This window comes from Chiloscyllium plagiosum, unplaced genomic scaffold (assembly GCF_037043375.1).
Source record: "Chiloscyllium plagiosum isolate Xiang-an unplaced genomic scaffold, Cpla_swu_hap1 HiC_scaffold_4, whole genome shotgun sequence".
NCBI lineage: Eukaryota > Metazoa > Chordata > Chondrichthyes > Orectolobiformes > Hemiscylliidae > Chiloscyllium > Chiloscyllium plagiosum.
Genome location: NW_028270142.1, coordinates 59,200,608 through 59,215,687, shown reverse-complemented (window position 1 = coordinate 59,215,687; position 15,080 = coordinate 59,200,608). Strand labels below are relative to the sequence as shown.

The 15,080-nt window shown below is 41.8% G+C and overlaps 1 protein-coding gene across 1 annotated transcript in view; it reads right to left on the bottom strand.

Moving 5' to 3' along the window:
• The window catches only part of LOC122549160 (neurocalcin-delta), a 356,229-nt gene extending 342,399 nt beyond the window's left edge, over positions 1–13,830 (bottom strand). Inside the window, exon 1 of the mRNA XM_087986280.1 lies at positions 13,696–13,830. The gene's annotated coding sequence lies outside the window, so the exon portion shown is untranslated. The remainder of the gene's footprint in view (positions 1–13,695) is intronic.
• Between the last annotated feature and the right edge of the window lie 1,250 nt (positions 13,831–15,080).

The window sequence follows — 15,080 nt, the reverse complement described above, 5'->3', positions numbered from 1 at the left end:
ATTATAGACTGGTGAGTAGGTTGGAGGGAATCCTGAGGGACAGAATTTACAGGGAAGGCAAGGACTGATTAAGGGTAGTCAACATGGCTTCGTGTGGGAAATTGTGTCTCACGAACTAGATATAGATATTTGAAGTAATAATGAAGGTTGATGATGGCAGAACGGTAGATGTGATCTACTTGGACTTCAGAAAGGTGTTTGAAAAATGTTCCTCATGGTAGCCTGGCTAGCAAGTTTAGATCACATGGATTACAGGGCAAACTAGCCACTTGGATACAGAAATGGCTCAAAATGTAGAAGACAGAGGGTGGTGGTGGAGGGCTACTTTTAAGACTGGAGGCATGTGACCAGCAGTGTACCACAAGGATCAGGGCTGCGTCCACTGCTTTGTCATTTATATAAATGATCTGGATGTGAACACAGCAGGTATAGTTAGTAAGTTTGCAGATTACACCAAAATTGGAGGTGTAGTGGACAGCGAAGAAGTTTACAACAGTGGTGCTGGAAACGCACAGCAGGTCAGGCAGCATCCGAGGAGCAGGGAAAAAAAAAAAGACGTTTCGGGCAAAAGCCCTTCATCAGGAATGCATCGGCGCCACCTCGTGCTCCCGCGAGGAGGTTGAGTAGTTCATCAACTTCAACACATTCCACCCAGACCTTAATTCACCTGGACCATCTCTGACATCTACTCCCCTTCCTGGATCTCTCCATCTCCAATAATGATGACCGACACTATTCCTGATGAAGTGCTTTTGCCCAAAACGTCGATTTTCCTGCTCCTCGGATGCTGCCTGACCTGCTGTGCTTTTCCAGCACCACTCTAATCTAAACTCTGGTTTCCAGCATCTGCAGTTCTCACTTTTTTGCCCAGTGAAGACGTTTACCTCCGATTACAGAGGATCTTGACCAGGTGGGTCAAGGGGCCAAGGAGTGGCAGATGGAGTTTAATTTAGATAAATGAGAGGTGCTGCATTTTGGGAAATTAAATCTTAGCAGGACTTATACACCTTAATGGTAAGGTCCGAGGGAGTGTTGCTGAACAAAGACCCTGGAGTGCAGGTTCATAGCTCCTTGAGTGGAGTTGCAGGTAGATAGGATAGGGAAGAAGGCGTTTGCTATGCTTTCCTTTATTGGTCAAAGTATGGAGTACAGGAGATGGGAGGTCATGTTGAGGCTGTACAGGACATTGATTAGGCCACTGTTGGAATATAGTGTGCAATTCTGGTCTTCCTCCGATAGGAAGGATATTGTGAAACATGAAAGGGTTCAGAAAAGATTTACAAGCATGTTGCTAGGGCTGGAGGATTTGAGCTATAGGGAGAGGCTGAATAGGATGGGCTGTTTTTCCTGGAGAATCTGAGGCTGAGGGGCGATTTTAGGAGGTTTATAAAATCATGAGGGGCATGGATAGGATAAATAGACAAGGTATTTTCCCTGAAGAGGGAGAGTCCAAAGCTAGACGGCATAGATTTAAAGGGACCTAAGGGGTAACATTTTCACAGAGGTTGGTGCATATATGGAATGAGCTACCAGAGGAAGTGATGGAGGCTGGCACAATTACAACATTTAAAAAGCATCTGGATGGGTATATGAATAGGAAGGGTTTAGAGGGATATGGGCCAAATGCTGAGAAATGGGACTAGATTGGTTTAGGATATCTGGTCAGCATGGAGGAGTTGGACCAAAAAGGGTCTGTTTCCATGTCAAGCATCTCTGACTCAACTAAAGGAGCAGAAGAAAGTTATTCTTCTATCAAAACTACTCCATCTACAAGGCTCAATCTCACATGGATGGGCATAATAACAAGAATTTACTGTGTTCATCCAGGCCTCAGTATTCTGTCACCAGCGTAATAACTGCTGTTGTGTACCAGCCACTCACTTGCAGTTTATTAACTCAAAGCTACTCGGACAACACCTCCTAACACTGCAATCTCGCTCACTGAGAAGGCCGAAAGCAGCAATGGTCGAGGGAATTCCATTATCTCGATGTTCTGCTCCAAGTCACACATAATCCTAACATATATATGCATTATCTTATCATTGGCTGAAATACCCCAGAACTCTTGATTTAAATACTATTGTTGGAGTTCAATCATCTGCAATGATAATTGCTGACCAACAGGCAACCAACATCTACATTATTATGGCAACTAAGTGATGGAAAGAAATGTGCTCTTGTTCACACACATTCAGGGAATAAAGTCTTATTATTCAAACCTGACTATTAAGGAAATTGAACCATAGTCTCACCAATTCCAGGCTGTATTTGCTATTACATCCTCATTAATAGCGATGATTTCTATTAATGCCAAACGCAGTGATATTGCTGCATATCTGCTTCTTTCCTTAACGACCTGGAAATGCTAGACTAATGGAGAGTGACTGATAATTTATCAAGACAGATTGCAGCCAGTTTTTTTGATCCAACTCTGGAGCTATATAAAAAGCAGTAGGCAAGATCCAATCCAGGGACTGCCCATTCCCAGCAGTTGCAATCTTCACCAGCATAGGAATAAGGACGGTCAGTATCAAGCCACCCCCCAGTTCTAATGCAGGGGTAGGCATCTCAGACTTCCATAAATTTTCATTTGAGTTAGGCCAGATTCTCCACCATTCGTGGGCCATGATGCCACGTAGCTGTCACAAACCCACACAGTCTGGATTCAGGAACCTTTTGAAAGGCAAACCCAAAGATATTCCATGCTGCCTCGTGCCCCTTCCCCAGTCCACACTGTGTAAATAAACAAACAAAGAAACCATTAAAAAAAAGGGCAACTATTGAAGAGATGATGAGAAAGGAAACACCCATTGGGAAAAGAACAGTTTTTCTATAAGATGTTCAGACAGGCTCATTAAAAGAGCAGTAATGGAAGCTGCATCCACTTCGCACCTCTTAATCTTGTAAGAATAAACATACACAAGAAAAAATAAACTATAGCCTCAAAGATGTCAATCAAGCAAACACACCAATTCAGTTTCTCCAGACACCTGCTGAGCCCATGCACTTGAGTCTTGGAGCTCAGCCAGGTATTCATAAAGAGCCCATGTGGAGAATCAGGTGTCTGTTGTTGCTGTTACAGTCCCCAGATGGGTTCATAATGAATATTTGACTGTGCTCCAAGATTCAGATGCCCAGGTAGGGGCCTGAAGGCCACCGACAATCTGCTTCTAGGGTCAGTAAACTTGACCCTGTCCTGCCCAGAACACATACTGCCCATAATGGAGCCCTTTAAATAGAGGCAGATCTGCCAGGTTGGGAAACTTACTGACTTGACCTATGCCCCCTTGGTAGGAAAATCTAGCCCAAAGTCTTTCTCCTATATTAGAATTACTATTAATAATCTAGTGTCAAGTGATAAGTGTTTACAACCAGGGTAAATATTAGTTTTAAAAAAAAAGGTGTAACAGTTGTTAGCTACTGGATGCTTATGAACTTCCATCTTACAAACTTCACTTATCCCTGCTGAATTTAGAACTCTTGTTGGTTTATCAAGAGACCGAGACTTAATGAATCAGTGAATTTCCTTACAAATTTCAGACTAACATATTAAAATATGCTCTTTAAATTTTGCAGCCATAATAATCTTTGGATATAGATTACTACAATTAAGTGGAATTGACACCAGCTTGTCTCTTTACTTGACTATAGATGCAGGCAATGGATCGATGTTAATAAAACCGTATAAGTGGTGAATGCAACCAATACATTTGAATCAAAACCATTTTTTTTTTAAAAAATGCAAATTATAGTGCACACATTAAATAAACCAGCAGTCTCAATAAAGGACTGCTACCAACTTCATGGAAGAAGAGAAATGGATCAAATACTGAATGACAAATGCTTCTTATATTGTCAAACCCAATCAGGTCCCAAGATAGACCAGAACTACTCTCAGCACATGACAGGTTTTGCTAGCTGACATAGATTTGTGCAGTTTTTGGAAAATGTGCACTTACAGTTGACTTCTCTGGACCATAGGGATTTCAAAGAGAGAATTTGCCAGTCTGCTGCTATACAAGTTTGCTCACCACCGCCTGCCCATTCAGTCAGAAGAGACAGAGTACATGGACATCTATTCCCTTCCTCTCCCAGAAATATTCCCTTTTGTTTTTCCTCGATAGTGCAAATCAGTGGATCCATAATGATATTAAATAGAATTGGTGATAAAGCATCACCTTGCTTTACTCCACGTAGAATTGGAATATTTTCGGTTTTACTATTAAAACCTTCAATATGGGTAAAGTTCTCCTCATATAGATCCTTAATTGTATAAATAACATCGGGAGCTGGAGTCTTTTAAGCGCAGTAACAATTAGTCTATGTCCCACGGTATCAAAAGCCTTGGCTAAGTCTATAAAGACTACAGCCAGATCCCTTCTATTTCTTTTCACCCTATTTATAATATTTTCCAATATTTTAATATTTTCCTCGCACCCCGAGATACCTGTCATAAACCTTTTTTGTCGCTTGTTTAAAATAATTGCTTTACTCAACCAATTCGCCATAATTTTGGTAAAAATCCTGAGCAATATCGGGCCGATTGTAATCGGCCTCCAGTTATTAATATCTTTCAGATCTTCCTCGTTGCTCACTTTCGGAATAAGAACTGTCCTACTGACCTTAAGTTGGTCTGGAATCTTGCCCTTTCTAATGTATTCCATCTATATTTGGTCAGGTACATTCCAATGTGAAATCATGAGTGAAGCACTTCTTGTTACTACACTTACATTACCTATCACATCAGCAAGGCTGGATGCCAAAATAATATTGGATTCTTGGCACAAAGCATAGCCAAGATGGCAGTGGAGGGCAAGAATTAGAATTATCAAGCCTCCTTGCCCAGTACAATTGGACACAGTCAGTTTTTAAAAACTCATTGTCACCCAGCCTTGATAGGCAAGCTATTTTTGCAGCAAATACTGTGTGGTCACTTTCATTTATCTTCAATCCAAGGCTGAGAACCAACAATGGCAGAAACAGCACATTTTAATCTGAACGTGGAAGATGGAATAGTTTCTGCAGCATTCAGAAACAGGCTGATGCAAATTGCATCCCAACTGAACAGAAAATCTCTTTCTACAATATTTACAGCAGCAATATATTTCTTCCTCACAAACTACATCATGCACCACACCCCAACATAAGCCTTCAGTTCTTAGTTACCACTTTATTGCTACATCATTCCATCCACAGGAAATGTCAAGGAAGTCCAGCATGTGATCAGATACAATTGGATTGGAATTTTTGGATGGGTATTATATTAAATGCCACTTGAACCAGTCACACACAACAGCAACAATACATTGGAGGGCCTTAGAGAGACACTATCCACTAAGTTCTGCTTGAAAAATCTCAGAAACATGAATGGACCCAGGCTGAGCTTATGTAGAAGCTGTTTACCATGGAGAGTTATCAGCAACTGCCACAAAGGAGTTGACGGGATCTTACAGCCTTGAAGCAAGACAAATCCTTGGGAGCACCCATAGTTTCTCAGCAGGTTGCTCTGTAAGTCAACAGGACTGATCAGCTTCCATACAATTAAGGAGCTATTGATTTGTGTTTTTTTAAAACAGTTATTTCTGAGGATACATCCTACTTGCGACTCAGAAGATTCAATTATAGCTACAGCAATTACTAAATGCTGTAGCACTGATCAGAAATGAATCCAGTATTCAGTCTGTGACAGCAATGCAAATTACCAGTGCGACTTAAGCACAGCAAATTAAAAGGAACAATCATAATGTTTAGGATTTGTTAAACAGGAAAATAACTCACCCATGAAGGCTTTGCTCTGTGAATCTATAGTTAGCTGCTGAAGAAATGGTTTACAAATGTTTGTCGTGATTGCTGAGGTAAAGTAAATAGGGGAAAACACACCAGGAAATCACTAAATATTGATGAAAGGCTATACGTTCATAGCACAAAAGCAAAAATGCTTATAAATAGATCTCTTTATTCCCACAAAATAATCAAATTCACACTACTTCCATTTCAAACTAATCTTCGTATAATTTGTCTATCATTCGCCCAAATTGCAGCCATCATTGGCCTCATTTTCCAAACACTCAAAAGGAGAATTTGTTTTTGGGGGGTGGGGGGGACGGGGGACAATTGTTCTAATATTGTTCTATTAGAACAGTAGAACTCCCCTACAGTGTGGAAGCAGGCCATTCAGCCCACTGAGTTCGCATCCTATCCAGATCCACATCTCCAACCCTATATTTCCCACGGATAATCCACCAAGCCTACACATCCCTGGACACTATGGGCAATTTAGCATGGCCAATCCACCTAACCTGCATATCTTTGGACTATGGGAGGAAACATAGAAATAGAGAATAACAGCAGGTGCAGGCCATTCAGCCCTGTTCTACCATTCAGTGCGATCATGGCTAATTATCGATTCAGTACTAAAGTCCCACTTTCTCTCAATACCCTTTTAACTGCAGGATCTATATTCAAGTCCTTCCTTGAAAACGTTACTGTTTTGACCTCAATCACCTTGAGGCAGAGACTTCCATAGGCTTACTACTCGATGTAGACATTTCACCCCCACAGCCTCAAACTGGAGGATCTGCAGGAACCCCACCCACACAATGTGCAAACTCCATAAAGACAGTTGCCAGAGGGTGGAATCAAACCCAGGTCCCTGGCACACTGAGGCAGCAGTGGTCACCACTGAGCCACCATGCCACTCCTAATTGTAGAAACAGCATTACTATATTCAAGTACAAGCCTTCTGTAAAATTCATCAAGATAGACAAGAGCCCTTTCAACCAGTCAAATTTCATAATTTTGGAACTGCCTTACCACAGACTAATTATGGGATTGAGTAATTAGTCTTCAAATGAGTTTAGTGTTTCTAATCACCCTACCAAGTATCCTGAAGAGTCTTTGGATATAGTGATAACAACCTTGCCTCTAGGCCATGAGGCCTGGGCTCGAGTTCCACTGGAATATAATTGCATTGGAGGCAGTTCAGAGAATGTGCTCAATATTAATTCTAGAGATGAAAGGCTTGTCTTGTGAGGAGCGATTCAGCAGTTTAGAAAAATAAAAAAAAGAGATATAATTAGAGGTATATAAAATGCTAATGGGGCCTGATGATGTAGATGTCAAGCAAATGGTTCCCCATGATATAGAGGAGATGATAGTTTTAGGGTAAAGGGTGGTAAATTTTTTTAAAAATGAGGAGATATTACTTTTCCTCAAAGAAAAGTCATGAACCTGTGGAATTCACTACCCCAAGAATGCGGTGGAGACTGGGATGCTCAATAAATTGAAGGTGGAGGCAGACAGATTTTTAATCAGTAACGGGTTGAAAGGTTATGGGGATCAGGCAGGAAAGTGGAAAGTGGGGCCAAGAGGAGATCAGCCATGGTCGTTTTAGATGGTGGAGGAGGTGCAAGGCATTGAATTGCCTATTCCTGCTCCTAGTTCTTATATTCTGCTCCAGAGGTACGCCACAGCAGGGCTGAACAGGTTGACTTAGTGTCTGCGAGGGGTCCTGCTTTAGCTGCTAGTTAGCCTCTGCAGAGAGGTTCTCTTTGAAATATGTACCATTGTAAAAAGGTTTCAAATGGTCAGTACGGAGAGGTTGTCTGTGAGGAAACCTAAAACAGCATCTCAGAATAAAAGGGCTGGTAGTTTAGGATTGGGATGAGAAGTTTCTTCACTCAGTGAGTGGAGAGTCTTTGGGGCTGTCTGTTCTATTCTTAAATAGATTCAAGTCTGGAATAGATTTTAGATTTCTCAGGGGAAAAAAGAATCAACAGAAAGGAGGAAGTGGCAAAGAAGCGGAGTTGAGACAGAAGATCAGCCATGATTGTAGCCATTTCTTAAGTTCGCACATTCTAAAAAATTTGTGTGTCCTCCCCAAATTTACTTTAACAACCTTGAATATTTGCTCTCTTGTTCCTACTCATCTAAAAATATTATTTTTATTTCCCATTAAGTAGCCAGAGATACATCTAGAGATGGCAACATCATCTTTATAGATGACAACTACCTTAAGCAAATAATGATTGGGGGAAATGTAATGCTAAATTGAGGATTGAAAGTTCAGTATTAACTATTTTTGGAACCAAGTATAATATTAAACATGGTTACATTATGATTTAACAAACGTCTCTTTTACAGTACCAAAGTTCTTCCATATTATCACAACTCTTCAGATTCCACAACTGAAAGTGATCAGTTGGTGCAGCTGTGTCGGCCAGTTGTTATGCAGGAATACAAAAGATCAATGTGAAGTGGGTGTAATTGGCAAATATAGCCCAGAATTTGCTGAATAGTCAATTGTGAATGGTAAAAGCCCCTCCCATCTTCAATACTCCCTCTGTCATGTTCTACTATTTTTAATTCCTCCTTGAACACATTTCCTTTGATTCTCAATTTCTGAAACTCTTATAAAGATGCTATAGAGTGTATATTTAGAATGTGAAGCCAACACAGATGAACAAAGAGCAATGAACAAGTGAGTTTTGAATAAGGAGAGAGCATTCTTTGAGTTGAGATGTGAACGGGAGAGAAACCAATCCAGGAGATGATCTGACTATCTTCTGATAGATATGTGGCCATATCGGTGGCACAGTAGTTAGTCTCTGGCACTATGAGGCACCAGTGCTTCGGTTTGATTCCAGCTTTGGGAGACTGCGAATTCCAAACATTCTCCATGTCTGCATGGGTTTCATCCAGGTGCTCTGGTTTCCTTCCACATTCCTCAGATGTGGGGTTAGGTGGATTGATTTTGCTAATCCAGAGTTATATAGACTAGGTGGATTGCCATGGGAAATGCGGGGTTACAGGGATAGAATGGGATCTGGGTGTGATGCTCTTCAGAGGGTCAGTGCAGACTCGATGCGCAAAAATGGCCATTTTCCACATTGTAGGAATTCTAGGATTATAAAATCCTGAATTCGGAAGAGCACGGCTTACTGCACAACATGTTAATGTAGTCATAATGCCAAGCTGGTTAACACCATTCTAACTCGTGAAGAATTAGTAGTTAGTGTGCTATGAACATGAGAATTTGAGGAACAAGTTGCCTTTAGCCTCATGAGCCATTGTTTTCCAAGGATTAATCTCATTTCCTGCGGTTCAGACATTGCACAATCCTTGCAGTTTCCACCAATGTATCTAATTGTTACTCTCAGTCATTATTATGCTTTAGATCTTCATTTTACTTCAGTATACAGTTAGAATGGAAGTTTCCCCACTCTTAAAATCAGAAATTGCAGCAGCTGGTCCATTCGTAATCCAGAAAAGAAACCAGAAAGCATTAAATGTCAGACCATGACATTCCATGGGGATTCTGGCAGAAAACAGGTGGGACAGACAGGAGGAAAAAAAAGGCAAAACTGGTCATTTATGTTGCTTGCCCTGAGACTTCTAAAGGCCCTCTGCAGGAGTGGAGTGGGACACTAGCAGAAACCGCTCAAAGGCCTTTTGTCTCCATTATTGGGAATCTGTCTGTTGTTCCACATAAATATTGAGGTAGGTCAAAATTATATGACATGCTAGGAGTTTGAGAGCAATGTTGATTTTTTTTTTACACTTTAATATAAACAGGAAGCTTTAAATTAAGATTAAATCATTAAATTTCAGAAACAAACAAAAAGGGAAAGTTAATTAGCTGTCTGGGTGTTTTTTGGAAATCTGAGATTTGTAGAGGTGCAGGAGAAGGTGGCATTGGTAGGTAGAGGACAGATGCTTTTTGACAGTGAGAAATTTTCTCATTACCAAAATATTCATAAAATAAACAAACAAGAACATTAAAAGGCAGGAGATTTCATGAAAATGGTTCTGACCCATGATGCACAACTGAATACAGAAGAGTTAGTTCACTAATCAAGCAAAAACATATCACTGAAGTAAGTTTGCAAAACATGCTTGGGTTTTCTATTTATGTGGAAATAACTAGCAACTGAAATGTGTTGTGATTTTACCTGTTACTATATACAATACACCTCAAACTGGAATAAAATAGCTAATGATTTGAACTCCTTAATCTGCTGTATTAGAGACTGAAGAGGGATACATATGAAAAAGACACGAGTCGCCTATCCTGTTCTGAAGAGATTATTACATCTTTGGTTTAGATTTTAAGTCTAAGGTAGTAAGTGAATTCCCAACAAGGTCAGAAGCCAAGGCTAACTTAAGAAAGTGGCTGATGCTACTGAACCGGAGAAGGAATCTGTATCAGATAAAAATTGCTAGTCTCCTCTTTTCCAAAGAAAGAAACCAACTTCCTCAACTGGAAAACAGTACTTGAGCTTGTAACTTTCAAAAAAAATATTAAAATCCACCCCACAGTTAGACAACCAGGATAGTACACAGTGAGATTAGGCCAGCAATATATGTCACAATCATACAAATGATCACCTACCATCTGTTAATGCAATCCAGCAGTTCATTTACCTTTTGTACCAGAGAGTGAAGCTTTATGCTACAGCTTTCATAAATTCTTCAATTATAAATAACCAAGACTTGTTTTTTCCTGATTACTCATCACAACTTTGCTCTGTATAGCAGCATTTGATTTTTTTCTCCGCATCTCACATAAAATGCTTTATAAAATGTTAAAGAACATCAGATCTCCTCTCAGTCTTCCCTTTCCTGGGGAGAATGCCCCCAACCTGCTTAATAATTCCTCATTCCCGATACAGCTTCTCTGTAATTTCTCCTAAGCCTCAGAAAGTCTGTTTTGCATCTTTTTGTATTTTAGTACAAACTTACAAATTATTATCCAAATGTCCAAGTTAGAAAATTGATGTGGATGGCAATCAATAGTCACCCCAGTGCTGATTTCTCAGGGCTCCCCTCTTCTTGCTGGTCTAAATCCTCTCCTCAAATTCTACCCTTGGTTTTGTAGGCATTTTCCAATCCATCCTGTTACCTGGCTTCAAAAAAGGTGACCAGTCATTAGATTTTAATCCTACTCAGCTTACTTACATCATTTACAGACAAAAATAACTGCAAATGCTGGAATCCAAGGGAGACAAGCAGGAGGCTGGGAGAACACAGCAAGCCATGCAGCATCAAGAGGTGGAGAAGTCAACATTTCAGGTGTAACCCTTCTGCAGTCTAGATTTACATTCCCTATGTTGACTGAAGAATAAAATAATCGCTATCTCGTACACACTGCTGCCAGGTTTACATTTCAATCCTGTGCATACATCTTATTTATACATTAGAATCATTAGATCTTCAGACTGGTTATAAGAAACTACAACATATATTCAAGTGTTATTGTTATTTCAATAAAGCCAGCTGCATGTTGAATTGTGACCAATCACACAACTGAACTTTTGCCAGAAGCCAACTGAGAGAAAAAGTAGGTCAAATGAAATGGACAGCAGAGAAAGTTGACTGGAATAAACAAATTTTAACTGTACTTTAACCAATCACAGAATATAATTGTAAGCTCAGTGACAGGCCATCATGTCCGGGCCAACTCTTTCAAAGACCTGTCCTGTCTTGGCACATTTGTGCCAGAACACAAGCATTGGGAGCAGCAGTAGGCATTCAGCCCCTCAAGACTGTTCCAACTTTCAATAAAATCACAGTTTATCTTCCTGCCTGCCCTCACAACCCTTGTCAATCAAGTTCTTCCAAGCCTTGAACATGCTCAATGTTGCAACCTCCATTCCCAGAAGGGAAGAAAAAAAATTCACCTCATCTTAGTTTAATATGAGCAGGTCTCCCACATAACACTATGTCTCCTCATTCCAGAGCTCCCCACATGGTAAGCACAGGTAATGCTGGTTAGACTAAAATAGAATAAATCTGCATTATTGGCATGATTGTGTGGGAAATAATACAGTCTAACAATCTTTACTGCTGTCATGAAAGAGTCATGCCTTGTTCTATTTAACTTACATTAATTTCACTTTAGTGGATGTAGCTAATCATGTCAAGGAAAGAAGCTTCACATGATCTGTTACCTAATAATGCCACACCATTCCCTTTTTCTCTGCACTCGTGGCTATTTCTGCTCCAGGTGTACAGACACCATGCCTGAAATTAGACAGAAACCACTAACATGTCTGGTTGCAGCTTCATGAGTAGCCCATCACTGGCTCAAACTGTTGTTTGCTTGGGGATAAAAAAAAAGTGCAGATATCCTTTTCCAGCCTAATAACAAAGCTAGAAATCTCACAACACCAGTTTTTGTCCAATAGATTTAATGGAAAGCACTAGCTCTTGGAGCACCACTCCATCAGGTACTCCACAACCACCTGATAAAGGAGTGGCACTCTGAAAGCTAGGGCTTCCAATTAAACCTGTTGGACTATAACCTGGTGTTGAGAGATTCCTAACTTTGTATACCCCAGTCCAACACCAGCATCTCCAAATCATGACATAATAACAAAAAAAGGTACACATTAGCCAGATATCAGCAATGTGACACAATTCTATGACTGGTAAAGAATCCCCAAACAACCGCACTGTGAAAGTTTCCAGTACATATCCAAAAACCTGACAATAGCACTTGCATAAGAGAATCAACAATTCCAGTTGTTTCCAGATCAAAACAGCAAGTGCTTGAGATTTATAAAAGGCAGTGTGAAAGAGAAAGGCTGATTAAAGCTCCCGATGAGGCCCTCCATCAGAATATCCCAATCACAGTGAGCCATGTAATATGCTTTCCACGTCCTTCATGCATTTGAAATCTTAGCACACCATCAGCTGCCACTTTGTCAAAATTCTGCTTCTGATGAGGGGCCCCAGGGAAAAGCCCTGGTCCTTATTCCTCACTGGCTGCCTCCTGTGTGCTTCTGTTTCTCAGACGTCCAGATCAGAAGCCCCCCCCCCCCCCCCCACCGTATATACACATACACATGGTTTGGAAAATACAAATCAGATTACATATATGCAGACCAGGCAATGACATAGCACATTGATGAACCATTTGCTCAGAATGAGAACATCAAAAAGATTGCAGAAAACCATTCACTCTTCACGCACTCCAGTGTGTGCTGTCTAATACTTGGCGGTTGACGGAGAGAGAGAGAGAGAGAGGATCTGTTACAAGGCGTGCTGCTGTGTGTAACAAAATCTAAGAGAACTCCATGCGATAATAATACACAGATGCAAATGACTCTCTTGGAAGAATGCAATGCTTTCCTGTGGTAGGTGTAAATTGCTGAACTGGTTCCAATCAGAACCTGTATGCATCCCTCCAATCCCAGTGATCAGGTACTGGAGGGCTGTTGGATGTGAAAAAGAAATAAAAGCGGGGTTTGGGGGCGGGGGGATTGAAGCGCCCTTGAGATTTGTAAACTTGACTCCCACGCAGCAACAAGGGATTGCGAAAAAGTCCTCTCTGTCCCCTCCAATCCAATCCAAGCCCAGCACTCGGCTGAGTGTCCCTTGTTCTCCCAGACCGTCTCGTCACCCAGCCCCCAGCACCTCCCATCAGGAGCCCAGAGACAGTACAGCATTGAAAACCTCAGGGCTGTGTATATAATCGCTGGACCAGTGTCCCAACCCGGAGCTGGACCGGGCACTTCTCCGGGGCGTGCCGAGGGCGGGCGGGGGAATGCTCACAGTCAGTCAGAGGCTATCCCCGGGAGCCTGGATAAGAGCCGCTCTGCCAGAGCTGCAGCCAGCTTCATTTATAATCCGGCTAAACACACACACACAATAAGCCAATCCCACCTCCCCCAAAAACCTCAGAATAAAACTCACCCAAACACCTCGAGCTTCGCACTGTGCGGAAACAGATTGACTGTGAGGAGCCAAGCACCGCTGGGATGTTCACGCTGTCGAACTGCAGCCCAGAGAGAAATCCCTTACTTCTCCCCCACGGTGGCTCCGGCTTCCACAGAAATAGCAAAAGACCCACTGACGTCAGCCTACAGCTCCATGTGTGGCCAATTGGAGAAACAACTCAAAAAATGGGACTGAAACATCCATTAAAACATACACAAGCAGAAATCCTGGTGGAAAGGATCACACATCAGCCCGTATCCCGGTATAGGGATCCAGGGAGACAGTTTCTGCAACACTCTTCCCACAGCAGACAGCAAGTCTTCTCACCCTGAGGATGTACAAGGGGAGTTCATTGTGCAGGAGCTGGGAGCTGGCACTTGGAGGAAGTATAGGAAAGCGTTGGAGTTCCTACACACTGCAGGTAACTCAGAGGCTGACCGAGAAAATAAACTAGCCTGAGGACAGCAGCAGAGGGAGCTGACTGGCTACCTGACTAACTGAAGTTATACTCCAGACTGCAAACCATGTGGGTGCTGCCTGAGTGGACAGGGGATGGGTCAGGCTTGCTCAACAAAAGGCAACCAAGTAAAAACAGCAGATAATGGCAGAGACATTTACCCGAGTCTCAGAAAGGGTAAGGGCCTAAACAAGGAGTTAATTTATTATTTCTGTCAGAGTTGACGTGAACATTGTCCATCCCTGTATTACCCTTGAGCAGGTGACGGTGAGCCACCTACTTGAATCAAAAACAGAAATTAAGAGTATGGTGCTACAAAAGCACAGCCAGTCAGGCAGCATCCAAGGAGCAGGAGAATCGAAGTTTTGGGCATGAGCCCTTCATCAGGAATGAGCGAATGGCTTATGTCCAAAAAGTCGATTTTCCTGCTCCTCGGATGCTGCCTGACCTGCTCCAACACCACACTCTCGACTCTGATCTCCAGCATCTGCAGTCCTCACTTTCTCAAAAACAGAAATTGTTGGAAAAGCTCAGCAGGTCCGTCAACATCTGTGGAGAGGTAGAACTCTGAGAAGCTAGGAAAGTGATTGCTGTGCCTCTCGCTGAGATATTTCTAACATCGATAGTCTCAGGTGGGGTGCCGGACGTCTGGAGGTTGGCTAACGTGGTGCCACTATTTAAGAAAGCTGGTAAGGACAAGCCAGGGAACTGTAGACTAGTGAGCCTGATGTCAGTGGTTGGCAAGTTGTTGGAGGGAATCCTGAGGGACAGGATGTACATGTATTTGGAAAGGGCAAGGAGTGATTAGGGATAGTCAGAATGGCTTTGTGCGTGAGAAATCATGTCTCACAAACTTGATTGAGTTTTTTGAAGAAGTAACAAAGAGGATTGATGAGGGCAGAGT